The sequence below is a fragment of the Mangifera indica genome, chromosome 8, assembly GCF_011075055.1.
Source record: "Mangifera indica cultivar Alphonso chromosome 8, CATAS_Mindica_2.1, whole genome shotgun sequence".
NCBI classification, from domain to species: Eukaryota; Viridiplantae; Streptophyta; class Magnoliopsida; order Sapindales; family Anacardiaceae; genus Mangifera; species Mangifera indica.
In genome coordinates this window covers 15,383,468-15,402,999 of record NC_058144.1, presented here as the reverse complement: position 1 = coordinate 15,402,999, position 19,532 = coordinate 15,383,468, and the positions used below count along the sequence as shown (strand labels likewise).

The following is a 19,532-nucleotide window of genomic DNA, read 5'->3' as shown; positions in this document are numbered from 1 at the left end:
TTTTATCTTCTAATCCAGTGTTTCATGCTAGAACTAAACATATTGAAATTGATGCCCATTATATAAGAGACCAAGTAAATGCAAAAAATGTTGTCATACAATATGTGCCAACTGAGTATCAAAAAGCTGACATCTTAACAAAGGCTCTGCCTGCCCATAAATTTGAAAGACTTCGATCTGACTTAAATGTGTGTTGTGCTATTAAAACTTGACAATTGTTTGTTGGTTGAATTTATGGCAGTTAGTAAAATTTTTGTTCTGTTTGTGTGTGTATGTCCCCAATAGTCTGTATCTGAATATGTGGTTATCTGTAGGCTATGTCTCTGGCAATGAGTTTTTTTATGTGTATCTTGCATTTAATAATTTGTCTATACTTTTGAGTTTGAGGGTGGTACCTAAATGAATTTGGTTCTTTAAATAATACTGTCTAAGTATAAAATTGGTATCCGATGTTGTTTCAAAATGAATTTTGGTGTTTGATTTAGTTTGAATGTGATTGCTTTCTCTCAGGCATCTTGTTTGGTTTCTCTTCTCTCTATTATGTCTTAAGCATCCTGTTTGTCTAAACTTTGGTATTTGCTTCCAGAAAGTATCAAATGGACACTAAATGAGACAAAGCGTGGCCCAAATAGTAAAGAATGAACTAGATTATCCCCTCAATTGCTTGTGGAGGTTATGATGTGAGATTGAATCCTGAGAGTGAGTTAGAATAGGAAAGGAGATAGTTTACTTAATTCTTTCCCCTTACTGAGTGTTCTTATCTCTCACTTCCTTTTCTTTCATAATTACAAGTATAGGTGATTGAGATAGCTGCGAGGTAGGGTCAAGTCATCAAAGAAGATAATTCGTAACATTTTTCCTCCAGAAGACAACACTTCTAGGGAGGGATGTTACAACGTATTGGGTAGCCATAGTGGGCTTGTTGTTTAAGCATAGGTTGGTGTCTCGTGTAAGCTAGTGAGGTAAGAGTAAGTTGGGCTAAGAGTCTAAATTTTGAAGTTTGAACAGGTCACGTAAGTTTTAGTTGGACATCAACAACATAATTTTTTCCTTCAATCTCCTACATTCTCAACATCACCTTTTTTAGCGTCATCGAAAAAAAGACTTTCACTTTAGCTTGTATCTCTTTTTTCAGGTCGTTCATAAAGGCCGACAATAGGACTTCCTCAACGGTGTCCCCTATCAGTGCAAAAATAGCCTCAAACCAACTTTTATACTCTTCTACTATTCCCATCTAGCAAAGCTTTTTGCGCCATCAAGTCCTTATATAACAAAGCTTTTTACGCTGGACAAAACCTCAACAACATTTCTTTTTTCAATTCTGCCCAGTTAGCAAATTGTTGCGAGTTTCATTCCATTGGAGTTATCTTAGCACTTTGCCATTTATACAGACGCCAGCGACTACTAGTTTCTCTTATTCTGAAAGTTGGTTGACTGAAAAATAATGTTTCGCTCAGAAAATCCATCCTAATGGGTCGTCCCTTGTGAACACAGGTAGCTGCAGACGTCGGTGGACCAATTCATGACGGATACCTTCTATATTGTTCTCTACTTTAGTCTTTTGCTCTCTAACTACTTCTACTTGTTCAGGCTCTTCTGCCCCCATTAGTGACGGAGGTGTAATCTTCCTTACTGGTGATATGTGTAAAGGATGATGGAGGTTCCATCAGTGCTTTGCCTTTTTTAGATGGTCCAGTGTCCTTTGCCATCGAGTGTTCCCTCACTTCCCTTAGGTATTCTTTCATTGTCTCTATTACTATTTCCACCCCCTGCATTCTACCCTTAATTTCCTCTATGTTTCTGCTCATGCTCTCTACTCTTCTATCAAGCCTTTCCATCTTTCCTTTCATGGACTCCAATTCTTCTTTCATCCTATCTAGTTTGGTCTCCATCCTAGTCATTTGCTCTGATACCAAGTTTGTTAGATATCTGAAGAAAACTCAACAGTAGACTCTTCTTCAACTCAAATGGTTTACCAATGACAACAACAGATTAACAAACTCAAGATCCATAAGGAACAAACACTACCACAGGAACTCAAGACAAGATAAGAAGATGCAGTATAGATAAAGAAGACAGACTCAAAGTGTAGACTAATATTCTCAAATGTGTAAAAGAACGTTGTATGTTCAATATAATAATATATAAATTTCTAATAATATTCCCAAATATGTGTATGAACACTGCTTGCTTAATACAATAAAATAACTCTTTTTGATAATTCTTTGGAAATCCAAATTACAAAAAGAACAAATGCAAACGTCAAAATGAAAGTAACCCCGCAGAGCATTCGAGAGGTCTGCTCTTTCCTCAATTTCCCTCCTCTATTCTGATTTTCTGATCCCCTTCCCTTCTCTCTATTTCTTTTTTATATCATTTTTAACCGTTTTTGCAGTTCTTGTCTGTGACACTACTGTTCTTTGTTTCGAGAGGTCTGCTCTTTCTTCAATTTCCCTCCTCTATTCTGATTTTCTAATCCCCTTCCTTTCTCTCCATTTCTTTTTTATATCACTTTTAATCATTTTTGCAGTTCTTGTCTGTGACACTACTATTCTTTGTTGATTCTGAAAGCCTTAAAGCGTGCTGGAGTGACACCTATCCCAATTTGTTGTTACCTTTTGATTTCCTTTCTTTAGAGTATATTTTCCTACGTGATATGTATACATTAGTCGTAACAGTATACAATTGTTTTTCACAAACAAAGGAGTAGGAAAATAATCATCTCATCATTATTTTCACCTACCATAAGTCTTATGGCAATCTTGATATAAAGTAGACATATAAATCTTGACATGTAAAAGAATTGAGTGACGAGAAGCTGTTTCAAACCACTAAAAGTATAATCCCAAACAATTTATTCATAATGTTTGAAAGCTATCTGACCTTTCCTATTATGCATTACGTTAGACACTAGCACGACAACCTAGTTCATGTTAGTAATCGAATAACATATCGTATTGTGAATGAAAAATCTAATTTTCTAAATTATGTATCGTAGCATAAGATAAGTTTGTTTAAAAATAAAATAATGTAAAATTTTAATTGTCACATTATCATCTTAAAAAATATCACAATATTCATAAAAATTTAAAATTTATCAGATGCACCCTTATTATATCATTATTTATCTAAAAAGATATATAAATCTGTATCTGTAATATATATCATATTATAGAATATATATTGTACATATGATATGTTCACTATATTATTTAATTTAATATACATTAAGATATATAACATTTTTCACTTATATGATATCGTATTACAGTATAAGTATCATATATTATAAAATTCTGATAACTATAACTCAAATTAGAAATATCCTTTTATGTGAATACCTTTTCATGAGACACTGCTTTCTGTTCCAATTGCTGCTTTTTGTCTCTTCTTTCACCATTCATTCTTGAAAGTTTGCAAAATCAACTTCAGTTTACAATCTATAAAGTAAGAAGGCAAAACAAAACAAATTTACTTACTCGTGATGATACCAACCATTATTTCTTAACATACTGAAAGTATGGCCAACAACTTCAGATCGGTTGGAATTGTTATTCTCAATAGAACTGCGCAAACTAACTTCAGAACCAAAATCCTTGTCTTCGAATATAACCAGTTTCAGCTCTTTCACGCCTTCTCCAGCTTCCTAAACCTTAAAGCAGGCCAAATTCCACACTCTTAAACAAAACAAACATCAAACTGAAATGTAACAGCAAAACACAGTGCAAGAGCAAACCATAAATTACCTGCTCAATTGCTTCGAGTCTTATATTCTCTGTCAAAAGTTTCTGCACCAAACAAACAAAATTGGTCTCCAATCAACAAAAAGGAAAAAACATCTAAAATCCATATAATCCATTTAGTTGCTAGGACAATTAAAAGAAAAGCTAAAAGTATAAACCTAACTTTTATCAACCTCTAGTAGTTTACCAAAAAAAAAAACGGCAATTTTCCTCACTGGAAAGCGATATTTCTGACTTCTGTGCATTCAAACAAATAAAATACAACAAATCCAGAATTTGATTTAGTTCCATTTCTGTAACACCCCTCTTTAGAAATATATCCCTAGTTGTAATTATCTCAAAAGACGTGTCTCGAGTACATAAAAGTCTAAATTAAAATACTTTATTTATTGAAAACGAATTATTATTTATTTGAATTAAATAAAAGTGTCAAAAATAAATATCCCCAAAAATGATAACAATAATAATGAGTTTAACTATTATTAGTAATTTAACATAAATCAAGATAACGAAATAAGAGGAGCCAAGTATGCAGCTCAGCGTATCGATCCACTCGCCTCCCCTCTTGCCCTATCGTCCTTCCTACCTGCAAAACACAGAACAATGTAAATTGTGAGTATAAATACTCGTAGGTTCTCATAATGTCACTGGTATTTTCCATTAACCATTCCCCCTAATGGAGTCTCACTATCGAACACACCTCTGGTGCAACAAATTGGTCACTCGTTTCAAGTGTCTCTCATGAACATCTATCTCTGATGCATACCGAAATGAACACTCATCCCAGATATCTTGTAAAACTATAATCGGGATGGACACCCATCTCAAGTGCCACTTACCTCCCCTAATTTATTCTCTAAAATTCCCAAGACCGAGACGTCTCATCAATTGGTCTATGTTTTCTTATTACCAGGACGTCTCATCAACTGGCCTTCGATATTTTCCTCAATACCAGGACATCTCATCAACTGGCATTCGATATAATTTGTCCATAAATATATACAATTATACCTACATTTTCTACCCAAACATATTATAATTCCTTATGGACCATACATTGAGTTCTATATCCATATTCAAAATTAAGAATTAATTTCTTATAATTTAATACGGATAATATGTAATTGGCCTAGAAGCCAATAGATGAAGATAGATAAATAATTAATTAATTAAATAAATGATTAATAAATATTATTCATATGGTGCACTGTAACTAAGGTGCGTGTGCCTGCACCCAATTAATTGGATATGGTGCAGGTACACTGTAGCATTGAGTGCACCTGCACCTTGCATTTAAATGTGCACGTGGTGTGCACATGACCATCTCTTTTAAATTTCAAAGCAGAAAATCCACCATGCACACAGACAGCTTCTCAACCAACGATTGTGCATGCTGCTCGACGACAGGGTACGTGCCAACGATACCACGGCATACCGGTGAGAGGGTGACACTTCCGGTGAGCGCGCAGTATGCCGGCAGCAAGAACCTCACCAGATGGGACGCACATTCGGCGTGCTTATAGCATACCGACAACGAGAGTTCGCTTGACGTGCCGCCCATCCAGCGTTGTTAGCTGCTAGGCCAGCCCTTGGTGGCACCAAAGGTGACCCAACCAAGCGCCAACACAAGATCCCGATCTCCCGACATCCATAATCGCTGATCATCATCATCATAATAAAAATATACAAATGCATACATATAATCAATTTTAGCCTAAATTCTAATATTCAGAAACAACACCACTCAGCCACATAATACACATGAATGTTAGCAGATAAAATATACATACACAACCTTCAGAAATTTCATATCACAAAACTTAGGTACAGAAAAGTATGGTTGGTGGTGAAAGGATATGCGAGATAAGCTAAACGAGGATTCTTTTATCAGGATCTAACCCTAGATTTGCAAGTAGAATGAGCGAATAGAAGACGAAGAGAGTGAGGAACTCTCTGGAATGTTTTAGAAAGGAGAGAGAGATAGAGTTTTATTTTTATTTAATTGCAAATCGTTAATACATTTACAATTACCACCTCCTTTTATATGGGTGTGGCTAAACTATCAATCAACGCCTCAATTGTTTACACATAACAGTTGAGTCCTCTTCATTTCTGGAGCCCACCTCTTAGTACCTCAAGTTTGGCCATCTTACAGTTACACCCTTATACTATTTGCCTATGTTTTCTTTTAGCTCTTCCATTTTGCTGATGAGTATGAGGACAGGGATGCCTAAATGCAATTCCTAGACTAGCTAGGTATGGAGCTAAAGATCTATATTCTCCTCCCCAATCAGATTGAACACACATAATTCTACTGTTGAACTGTTTTTCAACTAACTTATGAAATGTCATGAAGGTGATCTTAGTTTCAGACTTGAGTTTTAGCGGAAAAATCCACGTGAACCGACTATAGTCATCAATAAAATGGATTTAGTACCTATATCCCTCAGATGACACAGTTGGGGAAGGTCCCCAGAGATCAGTATGTATGAGTTCAAGAGGTTTGGAGGCTCTAGACTGAGACACAGGAAAACTAGACTACTTTAGTTTACCAAATTGACATACATTGCAGAAGAAATTCTTGCTAGAGTATCTCTGCAAGGGACAAACAGATTTGAGAATTGTGGTAACAATTTTGGAACTAGGATGACCTAGTTTGGAGTGCCAGAGAGCTTGAGTTGATTCAGACTTGGAAGATTTAATAGTGGCTTCACAAGTTGTCCCTTTGTCTGTCTGATTCTTAAGAAATTTGTCATTAGAAGTGACATGAATAGAATTGCAATCAACCTTATTTGTTGTAAAAACAGAAGTACAATCAACACAATTTGTTGTAAAAACAGAAGTACAATCACCTTTGTTCTTAAAATTGTCAACATTATCATTCAAGAGTTGTTTGTTTTCAACAGCAACAACATGATAGTCATTATTCTTATGAGTCACAGGACAGACAGGTTTGTTAATGCAATCACTTTGTTTAGGATGCTGACAGGACAGTATGAGACCCTTTGAGCCAATATTATTTTTAGTCTTGTTTTGAGTTTGGGAACCAGATGGTTTGGGCAGAGACAACATATAGAGGCCATCTCTAAGGGTTCCCTACAATAAGACAGCATTACTCAGTCTATCTTTAATCACACATTTCTCAGCTGAAAATTCAACTAAAACATTATTGTCTTTGGTGATTCTAGATATACTGAGGAGATTCCTAGTAATGTGGGGAACACAAAGTACACTCTTCAAGTGAACAGCTTTGTTATGGATAAAACTTGGTAAGACTAACTGACCAGTATGAGAGATAAGAAGATTCTCACCATTTCCCACTTGGAGTTGATCAGTGCCTTGATAGGTGGAGGCTGTTGCAAGCTGAGAGGGATCAGCAGTGACATAATCAGTAGCTTCTGAGTCCATAAACCAAGCACTATCTTACAGGGTAGTAGGATTGGCTATAGGTGTATTGATAACACCTGGAGCATTATTGGAAGGGGTTCTGACAGTGTTATGAGGAGTAACATTGGGTTGAAAGTAATTCTGGGTAAGATATGCTTGATGAGCATTAGGAGATGTGAGATGAGTTGCTGGAAAATTTGTGCTATACTGAGGAGTGTGGGAAACTGACATTGGTTGGTATTGTTCTGACTGATGATAGGTATTGTGTGATAGGGATATGGGTTGAGAGTAATGAGATTGAGTTGGTGGAACAGAACCAGGGTAGAATTGGGGCATGACATTTTGATTACTATAGTTATGATTATACCTATGGTAGCATTGTATGACAGAGTGTCCTGGTTTATTACACAGTTGACAGATAACACGACCTCTTCCTCCACTTCTTCCTCTACCCCTAGCTAAGCTATTGTAAGACTGGTAAGGGAAATTGTTCTGACCAGAATGTCTATAGTTGGGAGGACCAGGGAAATGTGTTTGATTGTAGCACATTGGTGGAGTCTAATTGTAAGTGTGTTGACCATAATTCAAGGACCCAGGAGGAACACAATTTTCAGTGTATGAATGTTTGTCCCTTCAGTGTGAGTAGCAGAAGGTTTGTGACTATTTGTTGTAGGTTCAGGGGATTTATCCAAAGGTTTAACCAAATTGACAGAGTGGGCACCATGAAATTCCAGAGACACATTAGATGTGAGAGATTGTTGGGCTTTGGAAAGTCTAAGTTCATGTTTTTGTAATAGATATTGGGCATCTTGAAGAGTGGGTTTGTCATATTTCGACTCCATTCTGGAGTTGAGGGTGATTACAGCTGAGTCATAGTCAGATTCTAATCCATCCAAAATATGGCTTAAGACCTCATCATTAGTGACATTGTGTCCCCCAGACATAAGAATCTCAACATACTCTTTCATTTTTTCAAAATATTCAGTAATGATCATATTGTTCTTTTTTGTAGTTTGCATCAAGTTTTTCATATGCAACAGTTGAGACTTAGACTCAGATAAGAATTCATTTTCAAGAGTGACCCAGAGATCATGAGCATGTTGACATTTGGATATTACCCTAAACATGCATGCAGAGATTGAAGACAGAAGCCAACTCATTAGTTGTTTATCAGTCTTTTGCCAAAGTGAGTACTCAGGATTTGGCTTTTTTAAGATTAACTGATCTTCAGTTTGAATTTGTATGTAAGGAGGAAGGCAGTTTGAGAAGCCTAGAAGGTGATTATCTAGACCATGAGCACCAACAGTAAACAGGACTTGGGATCTCCAAAAATTGAAGTTAGACTTATCAAGTTTGGGACTAATGGATTGTAGGTGAGAGGAGCAACTAGAGGTTCCCCCACTAGTAGAAATACCTTCTGCAACAGAACTGGCTGAATTTTCCATAGGATTCAAGAAGACCACACTGGGATAGGATAGATTTGTAAAGGCTTAACAGATTTAAGAGAAACACACCAGGATACACCAGGATCACACTACAGTGCACCACCAAAAAAAACAGTAATATTACTTGTATTATTTACAACATTTCAACTAACAGTATAAAGTGACAATTATAGATGTTATAACCATTGTTATAACCTGCATCAAAGTTATAGAATTTTGTTATACCAGAGGGATGAGGTTTTAAATAAACCTCCTCTTTCGCGCCAGTAGCACTGCACCCTCGGGTTGCCAGTTCATGTAACTAGGAGGCAGATTACACACTGATTATACTATCAAGAGACAAGCAATGCACACTAGAGACATAACATCCAAAACCAGATCTATTTTAAAAGAATCAAAGCTAATTTTAAAAGGATCTCAGAAAACCAGATCTAAAGGATCACATCCAAAAAAAAAAGTCAACCTATTTAAAGGAAAAAACCTACTAGGGAACTTCAACACTGAGATAACAGCTTAACACGTTGAACTAACAAAAAAATTGCATACAGGCAATATATCAGATGCACACAGATTGAAGAGGACATCAAGATAACCTTTTATATATGCAGAAAAAAAATCAGTATATTACAAAAAACATGCAGACCAGGTAATCCTAAAACAGATCTGATACTTTACATATTAAACAAAGAACCGAATCAAGTTCAAATATCTTGGAATGAAACAGATCTAGTAAAAGGAACTGAATAACGTGTAAGTCTTGCAGAGGAATGTCTTGAAATCAAACAGATCTAGTAAAAAGGACTGAATAACGTGTAAATCTTGCAGAGGACCAATCATTCGTTATTAACAAACAAACAGAAAACCTAAATAGCATGCAAATCTAGCAGAGAACAGATGAATAACGTGTAAATCTTGCAGAGGACCAATCATTCGTTATTAACAAACAAACAGAAAACCTAAATAGCATGCAAGTCTAGCAGAGAACAGATCATTCGTTATTAACAATCAAACAACGAACTGGCTAACATGCAAACTCTTACAGAGAACAAATCATTCGTCATCTCATGACCAAGAAAGGAACAAACCAAAAAGAACCAAAAACAAAGTATACAAAAAAAGCAAAATATACAACAAAAAAAATCATTATCATAGTAATTGTTTGTCGATACCTCAGCCTTTTCCACGCACAGGTCCAGATTTGAAGATGCGAGTCTTTGGCTCTGATACCATGAAAGGATATGCGAGATAAGCCAAACGAGGATTCTTCTATCAGGATCTAACCCTAGATTTGCAGGTAGAATGAGCGAATAGAAGACGAAGAGAGTGAGGAACTCTCTGGAATGTTTTAGAAAGGAGAGAGAGATAGAGTTTTATTTTTATTTAACTGCAAATCGTTAATACATTTACAATTACCACCGCCTTTTATATGCGTGTGGCTAAACTATCAATCAACGCCTCAATTGTTTACACATAACAGTTGAGTCCTCTTCATTTCTGGAGCCCACCTCTTAGTACCTCAAGTTTGGCCATCTTACAGTTACACCCTTATACTAACAGGTGGCTACCTCTCCTCCGGCAATCTCAATAATATTTGTGTGACGACGGCAACTCCGATGACTTTCTTCCCTAATTGACGTTTCGGAGATTCTGCACTCTCTCTCCCCTTCTCGTCGAAAATGATTACTGGGTGTCAAGAAATAAAAAAAAACGTCTCTTGCGTCCCCCTTTTTTTCTATGTTGTTACTTTATATAAAAGTTGAAGGCAATGCCCTTCATGACAAACCTCCCATAATCACGTTCCTTTATGTATAATTCTGGGATTCAAATTGATTGTGAATTTTTAATTTCCATTTCAAGGTGCGTTATACGTAATTATACATAATAATATCTTTATATAAATGGAGATGTATAATATCTTATACTGTTATTATATATATATATATATAAACATATATTTTAAAATATTATATCTTGATAACGTGTCATATATAATCTCCTTCGAATTCACACCCGAACATATACCATCTTCAAATACGAGGCATACACACTTTAAATCCAATTATTTGAGCAATAAATAACATACTAAATATTAACAAAATGACCAAATTAGCCTTTTTATTACCTAGAGGTATTACAATTTCTCTATTTTGCCAGAAAACAAACAGAGTAAGAAGCAAATAGGAAACTGAGATTCAAAAAGAATAGACTCATACGGTAGTAGACAAGTCAGCCATGAACTCTTTCTTTCCTGAAAAAAAAAAAAATGCAATAAGATCAATCAATAAACACGCATCAAATCACCATTTATAATCTATTCAAACAGAGCATTAATGATGATCCATTTATACAAAGAAAATCAATCAACATCAATAAAATGCAATAATTACCAAACACGATCGTTATTCAAATCGTCGACATCTGATTAAATCTGACTAGATATATATCATCAATTCCAGTGTGTGAGGTACACCATCGTCACTAAAGCTTTCTTCTCTCATTTAAATATTCATATACGCATCACAGAGAGAAAACTATTTGAATCACGAGTATGTTTACGGAAGCATACTGACGGGACTGAAGGTTTTAAGTCTGCTTGAGACAAACACAATCGGAGCGAGCATCGAAACAGAGAGCAAGGAGAGAATCATGATCCTTTGCCATCGCCGAACTTGATTCATCAGTAACAATCTCATATTTTTGCTCCAAAAAAATATTAAGAAAAACTAAATCCTAACTCTTACGTAACCTCTTCTTCTTTGTTTCTATCTTCAATCGTTCTCCAAAAGCACATTTCACAGATTCAAAATCGAGATATACGAAATTTGAACAGATGCAAAAGAAAAGGTACTTTTGTGATGGTTGGCACTTTTGGAAAGAAAAAAATTTAGCTTTAGTTGTAGTTTCAGAGAGAGAAAATAAACGTGACCGAGCTTGTTTCGGACGGGGGCTTTTAGGGGCTGGCCGGGAGAGGTGGCTTTTTTTTTTTTTTTTAATTTTTTCGGTTTTCAAATTTGATGTATTTTCTGATTTGGAATGTAGTTTGAGAGGTTCACATTGAGATTCGAGAAGCGAGAGTGACAAGTGGTCGTTACAGTGTCGGTGCGTACGTGGCAAATAAAGCGGACGAGGGTTTTACCATGGTTGATTTTGCTTGTTTGATGAAAAGTTTTCATCAGATGATCTTGAAAAGCGTTTAAACTTCCTGATTTGAGGTCCTCATCCTTAAGTTGAATTAAATACAGAGAGGATTCTGATGAAGAAATAACGTTTATAACTAATGATTCTGATTAAGAAATGATGTTAACAACTGAAAACTAGCGTATGTGTCGTGCGGTATTGGTTATTAAAAGGCATTGGCACTTGTGCCGATCACATTAATGGATAAAATGACGACCTCAAACCTACCAAAATTTGGTTCCTTGTTATGTTTTCATTACATTCATTGGCTTTTGTGATCTAAATTCAACCAAAATTTTGATTTTAAGTGATTATGAATTGCCCTAATGACACTTTTATGAAAGGGCAAAAGACTTATTTCCACCAAAGGTATCGTTAAAATTCAAAATTCTATCATCTAATTTTTAAAAGCTTAAATATTCACTTATGAGATAATTTTAATTAAGGTTAGGGGTAAAACTATCATTTATTAAAAAAAATTTTAAAACCACTGCTTGCAGAAATGAATGTATCAGAAGGCTTTGATTTCTAGGCCAAGCAAGACATGAAGGCCATGAGAGAGCCTTCCCGACAAGGAAGAGAGGAAAAAGGCGTTGTCATCTATCTTAACCAGTTTCCCAAGGTGTTGGAAATCTAGATTGGCTCAAAGAATCACTGGCGGCTATTTAGCCCTTCATTTCACCAACAAAACAAAGAAGTCATTCTTGACGATTTCCCAGTCCTCCCCTCCTGAACCAACTTTCTTCACCATTCGAAGTACTACCTCTGCCTTCACTTTCTATAACATCCTCATGCACCCTCCTTTCCTAAAGTTTTATCACATTTTCCTCTCCTAAGCTTAAAAATCTTACAATTTTTTTCACTCAAAGTTTAAAAAATGACAGTTTTCCCCTAAGTTTTTTTCCTCTTTTCCCCATCAACAGTCTGTTGTCTATGGTCATTAGTCATCCTCTCTCCCGTCTTATCTCTCCCTTTTGATCTCTCTCTGTTTCATCTCTAGCCACAAATCGATAAAAATGGTCTAGAAATCCAAACGATTTTTGTCAGGATGACAACGTGTCCAGACAATTTTTGTCAATCCGTGGCTAGAAAGGAAAGGGAGGGAGATTGGGAGGGAGGATAACTAATGGTCAGAGATGATAGATCATTGCTAGAGAAAAAAGGAAAAAAAATCCTAAGGGAAAATTGTCATTTTTCAAACTTTGAAGGAAAATTTTTTTGAGAGGGAATTATGAGATTTTCAAATTGAGAAGAGAAATGTGATAAAAGTTTAGTTTTATAAATATTTATTAAATGATAGTTTTACTCTTAACTCTAACTAAGACTTTTAATAAAAATTGTCTCATAAGTGAGTATTTAAATTTTTAAAAGTTAGAGAGTATAACTTTGAGGTTTCACAACTAGATTATGTCATATAGACGTCTTCTACAAAGTTACCATTCAGGAAGGCAATTTTGACATCCATTTGAAAGATTTCGTAGTTATAGTATACAACTATAGCAAGCATAATTCTAATAGATTTAAGCATAGCAATTGGTGAAAAGATTTCATCATAGTCAATACCATGTTTTTAAGTGAAACCTTTGGCAATCAATCGTGCTTTAAAGATATACATGTTACCTTCTACGTCAGTTTTCTTTTTGAAAATCCATTTACACCCTGCGACTTTTACCCCTTTAGGTGCATCCACCATAATGCATACTTGGTTTTGATATATAGAGTCTATTTTAGATTTTATGGCATCTAACCATTTATTAGAATCTAGACTCAAGACTTTAGTCACAATAAAAGTAGACAAGCTTTCCTTTCTTTACACCACCTGTTGGCTAAGTAGCAGTATCTAGTTACTTGGGCTTAACATTAGATCTAAGTATATAGACTTCAACCACTAGCACATTAGTTGAAGCTACCTTCCATACTTCTTGTTTAGCCTACCTAAGCATATACAACAGTTCCTCAAAAGATTTCTCCTTTTCATTCAGGTTAAAGTTCATGATGAAATTAGCCCACAATTTAAGGAGAAATTTCAACACTAGGTCAATGGAAAACTCATTATCCATTATGAAGCCTAAGGTCGCTAATCGCTTAATATAGCCGATCATCTTGACCACATGAAGGCCAACTTGTACTCCTTTAGAAAATTTGCAATCAAACAATGCATTTGACACCTCATATCATTTAGCCTTCACATGAGTTCCATATAACTTTTGATAGTGTGCAAGTATAGATGGCACTTCCATTTCCTCATATTGTTTTTAAAGTTTAGATGTCATGGAAGTAAGCATAAGACACTGAACTTCCATATAGTCATCAAGATATTTATTAAAAACATCTTTCTTTGCCTGGGTGGCATTGAGACCAGGTTTTTTGGCAACAACCCTTTAAAGATACACAATCTCTTTTTCTGATGTAGAATGATCAAAAGATTTCTATACCAATAAAAAAAGATGCTTTCAGTGAGCCTGTTTTCCTTTTTGAGAATTTATTGATACATTAGGTTTTACATGGAAATTATGTGATCAACAAGTTACAGATAAGGGAATTAGTAATTTTATTCTTAATTAATATTAATTTTAATTACAAATTTAATTAATTAAAATGCTCTAACTATTTTCCTTAAGCAATAACCTTCACTATTATACTTAAAAAGTTCCAATAAACTTTCTAGTGGACCAAGATCTTATCACATCACTTCTCTCTTTTGCCTTGGCGAACAAGTTCAAATTAATCAACAAAAGCCCATGATCTCAAGCTAGATTTTACCCCAATAAATCATGCAACCTCAAATGTGACTCTCGATATTAGTAAGGTGGATACTACATGTCACCTTACATCGACAAATGCATTCCCTACTCATGCCTCTAATATACTTCACCTTAATTTTAGCGAACAAGTAAACAAGTTAAATTGGACCTAATATAAACATCTTTTAATTTTCCACCTAGTAGAAATGTACCCTCACTTTGGTGAACAAGGTTTCAATGAACAGAAACTTAATTAGGGCATCATATTAGAAGGCACCAATTTAATCTTAGACTTAATATTTAATTTAAGGGTTTTTAATTAATTATTCTCATCAGATTAAACGACACGTTAGGTAATATTTTCAAAAATATAACCATCCATGTATATACAACAATCTAAAAAATAAACTTGTTAGCACACAATCATAACTAATGTTAAGCCCCTCGAGCCAAGAGGAGTTTGAACTATTAACCTAGGTGAATCTTCATCTTCGAGTCCTCATGCTTGTCTTTTTACCTCTAATCTTTAATAATTACATGGCTTTGTTTCCTAGCTACATACTTCTAAGAAAATAAAATAACAACATAAACTAAAGAAGAAAGAGGATTATGATAGGGCGTACAGGCTCCATTTCAGAATTGTAACTCAAAAACAATAAATAAAATTTAAAAAAAAAACATTTACATCTGTTCTTTGGCTAACCAAGTGCAGAATTACATTTTGGTCTCTAAAGTTTTGCAAAATTATTATTCAACTCCAAAGCTCAAGAAAATTTCAATTTGGCCCAATTCAAATAAAGTAAGACCAAACTATAATTTTCAACTTTACTAGGCATGTAAGTGAGGTGTCTAGTTGTATTTTTGGAATTCAACAAAATTCCAAGATGCAAGACTGGACCACGGCTATAGGTGAAATTGGAATCAACCTAGGCAAACTTCATTGTGTACCATATGTATAGTCATGCAAAGTTCACAACTGGAACAATTTTTGTCCAACCATTATGCAAAACTCTTATTTTATCCATGATTGCTTTGGTGCGTCTACTTGGCACCTCCATGCACAGTTGGGAATATGTCATGCATAAATGGTTTTTAGATGAGTCATCTAGATTTTCCAATGGTAGGAAATCTAGAAAACTTTTATTCTTAGCAAGCCTCTATTAGGGTGAGAAAATATGACACGTAAACCATACTCACATGGGCAACAATGACTTTTAACTTGAATACAACCTACACAAATAAAGGCATGTTATTTATAGGGCGTACAGGGGATTAAGGTATGGCGTACAGGCTCCATTTCAAAATAGGGTTCCTATGATCAGTTGTATGACCCTCTCGTCACAATTATAACATTTTAAAGGCATGTTACTCGCACAATAATATAAAAAAACACATATATGAATTGAATAACAATAAATCCTTTATTAATTAATGAAATAAAATTACATCCAAAAATGTCAAATCAATTGGCTCTAGGGCAACTACCCTAACACATCTATTGATTGAAAATCTATTTCGAGACCATCTTGAATGCTCAAAATTCTTTACTTACACTAATCATCTTGTAGTTGAGCTATCTTGATCTCCTCTACTAACATGGATTTGATCTCTAGTATGGCCAGAGCCTCAATTACTAACTTAATCTACCCTCGATCCATATTTATCTGAATTTCCCTTCAAACTATTAACTAGGGTAAGAAAACTTTTTTGCTGAGGGCATCTACGACTATATTAGCTTTAGCCAGATGATACTTTATATCATAATCATAATCCTTCACTAACTCGAGTCATCTCTTCTATCTCATCTTAAACTCTTTTTGAGTGAAGAAATATCTGAGACTTTTGATCGGTGTAAATATTGCATCTTACCCTATATAAGTAGTGCCTTTAAATTTTCAGGGCAAACATTATGATTGCCAACTCCAAGTCATGATTGGGGTATTTGGTCTTGAAAATTTTCAACTGTCTCGAGGCATATGTTATCACCTTGCCTCATTGCATTAGTATTATTCCTAGACCACCGTGAGATATATTAGTGGAAAGATCATACTCAACCCCTTCCTTTGTAGAGCCAACACTAGACAAAAAGTCAATCTCATTTTAAACTCTTGGAAACTTTCCACACAAGAATCTAACCACTGAAACTGAGTTTCCTTTTTACTAAAAGTTGTGAGAGATCATGCCAGCGTGGTAAACCTTTCAACAAATCTTTTATAGTTCCTTATCAAACCCAGAAAACTATGGATCTCCTTAACTGTCTTCAGTTTTTGCCAGTCTAACATTGCCTCAATCTTATTTGGGTCCATTGATATACGCTTTGTTGAAACCACACGCCGTAAAAATACTACTCTATCTAATTACAGTTCACACTTGAAGAACTTTGCATACATTTGCTTTTGTCTATACCCTTGCAAAGTAAGTCTCAGGTGTAACTTATGCTCCTTACATTTCTTAGAGTATACCAAAATGTCATTGATAAAAATTACTATAAACTTGTCTAGGAAGTCATGGAATATCTTGTTTATCAAAGTTGTAAACACTATAAGGGCATTGGTTAGTCTAAATGACATTACTACAAACTTGAAATGGCCATTCCTTATTTGATAAGTTTTCTTGGGTATATCTTGTTCAACTACCCTTACTTGATGGCAGTCTAACCTTATATGTATCTTGGAGAACACTATTGAGCCTCTCAACTGATCAAATAGTCTTCTATTCTAGGCATGAGGTACTTTTTCTTCACTATTACCTTGTTAAGCTCTCTATAGTCCTAGTTTATACACATTCCCATGGACCTATCTTTCTTCTTGATAAAAAAAATAGGCACTCTCTAAGAAAAGTGACTTAGTTTGACAAAACCATTCTCTAATAATTCATAAGGTTGTTCATAACCTTGTTTCTTTAATTCTTGTAACTCCGTTGGGGTCATTTTGTAAGGTGCCTTAGAGATAGGTATTTATTGGTGTTAGTGCATTAGAGTCAATCCCCATGACAATACAAGTTCATTGATAAAGGTCATAGTTGTAATTTCATGTAACATTATTTCTTTATAAAGTATATTAATATATATTCAGACAAATATCGTAAGAATGGTTGAACTGTGATAAGGGGATCAATGCTCAACACCTGATCATGAGAATCCTATATGCATAATAGATAGTTGTTCTTAAAATGTCTATAACTCTGATATTACCATGACTCAGGGTACAGGTTATAGTGTTAAAGTTATCATAATATTGAATGACCTCATTAAAAGATGATGACAATTCTCAAGTGTCAATGTTGTTTATTGACAACTTAGTGCAACACATAAGTGCACATTACAAACATGTTTACTAGACTGACCCACTAAGAACATTCCATATGGATGGTTACTATAGTAAATATGGAATATATTCTCTTAGTGAATAGAGGTATTTGTGATCTTTAGATTTGAGGTTACTAGACCGTCTTTTATAAGGATCGGTATGATTTAACACCAACCCAACATAGTCTAGCCATACTGAGATTATAACCTCTTCTAACCAATAGGTGTGTTACAGAAAATAGCAAAAGTTCCCCTATTTTTGAGGGCCCAGGGAATTTTTTTTTTTACTATGCCTGTAACACTCCTAATTAGGAATTCATACAAACCAGTTCTACCAACTGATTGGATTTTCATCAACTTAATCACAATTAACAAAATAAGTACATAATAATAACCATCATAAAAATTACCACCCACGGAAACTTTATAACCAATTTTCATGACTAGCCATAGATATACACATATATAGATATATATATATATATACATAATCACATATATACATATAGGAAATAAAATATATACATATCTACCAATATTTATATTAAGTATATATTTATGCATATATTCACATATACATTAAGACATATAAATCAATAAAAATATGGTGTCTTTCTCCTTTAGCCTCATATCTCACTAGTGCTCCTCAGGAACCTTTACTGTAACTTTTTACCTGTAAAATATTAAATTAAACGAAGTGAGCGACCATGGCTCAGTAAGAAAATCATACTCAATACTCAAAGCATTTCATACCAGTACTAATCTTTTCCATACTCAGTGTGTTTGGGCTATTAACATACAAAATAATTGACACGGAACACGCATTAAACACATATCATAATTCTCTTCTTTCACCCATTTATTCATTTCCTTACTATACGAATATGATTCACTTGTTATGATTTATGCATGTATGAGTGTCATGACTTTTCTATTTTCTGATCGTACATCTTTCTCAACTCTTTATCAGCCACATAAGCTTACATGCATGATTCTAATGCAAATTACTTTCATAAAATATTTGCTAATTCTTTCTCTTTTTTTTTTTGTCAAATATTTTCATTGATCGGTCTAGACTACATAAGACAGTACTCGCAGTCACCATACAAGGTACAATCCTCTCTTACACGCATATTTCTCTTTTTTTTTTTGTCCACACAATATAGCTGACATTTTTTTTCTTTGTTGTCCATATAGTACAACTAATATTTTTCTTTGTTATCCATACAATACAGTTGACATTTTTTTCTTTGTTGTCCATACAGTACAACTCACGTGTAAGGATTTTAAGAATGTTTTTTGCTTTCTTGTATCATATGAGCCATTATAAAACCAAAAACATTTGTTTTCCATTTTCTGAAAACATGCATAACTTAGAAAATGTTTTTCCTCTATCTTTATTTTTCTGAAATCATGCATATGTTATGATTCCTCATGTATACATGTATAGTCATAACATGAAATATGCCCATTCATTGTTTTTCCTTATTCTTTTCAAGTCTCATCGAGCATCAGATTATTTTCTCATGCATTTACATATATCTCATGCATTCCATATGAATACCCTTAACCTTTTCCAAAAATAACTATTTTATCCTTAACCAATTACCAAAAACCCTTAGCACTATTATATAATTTCAAGTTACCATTCAATTTACATTCCCACTTTGTCTCTTAAATCCTTCTAAAATGACCATTTTACCCCCTTTGAAAATTATTACTCATTTAG

The 19,532-nt window shown here is 34.5% G+C and overlaps 2 long non-coding RNA genes across 2 annotated transcripts; both read right to left on the bottom strand.

The window, feature by feature from the left end:
* Positions 1–2,138: 2,138 nt before the first annotated feature.
* On the bottom strand, positions 2,139–3,847 carry LOC123223175. Its single transcript, XR_006503758.1, has 4 exons — positions 3,747–3,847; positions 3,496–3,652; positions 3,342–3,405; positions 2,139–2,647 (listed from the first exon to the last, which is right to left on the bottom strand). It is a non-coding gene; the product is annotated as an uncharacterized LOC123223175 (long non-coding RNA).
* Positions 3,848–10,623: 6,776 nt separating this feature from the next.
* LOC123223176 lies at positions 10,624–11,690 on the bottom strand. The gene is made up of 2 exons (XR_006503759.1): positions 10,963–11,690; positions 10,624–10,823 (listed from the first exon to the last, which is right to left on the bottom strand). It is a non-coding gene; the product is annotated as an uncharacterized LOC123223176 (long non-coding RNA).
* Between the last annotated feature and the right edge of the window lie 7,842 nt (positions 11,691–19,532).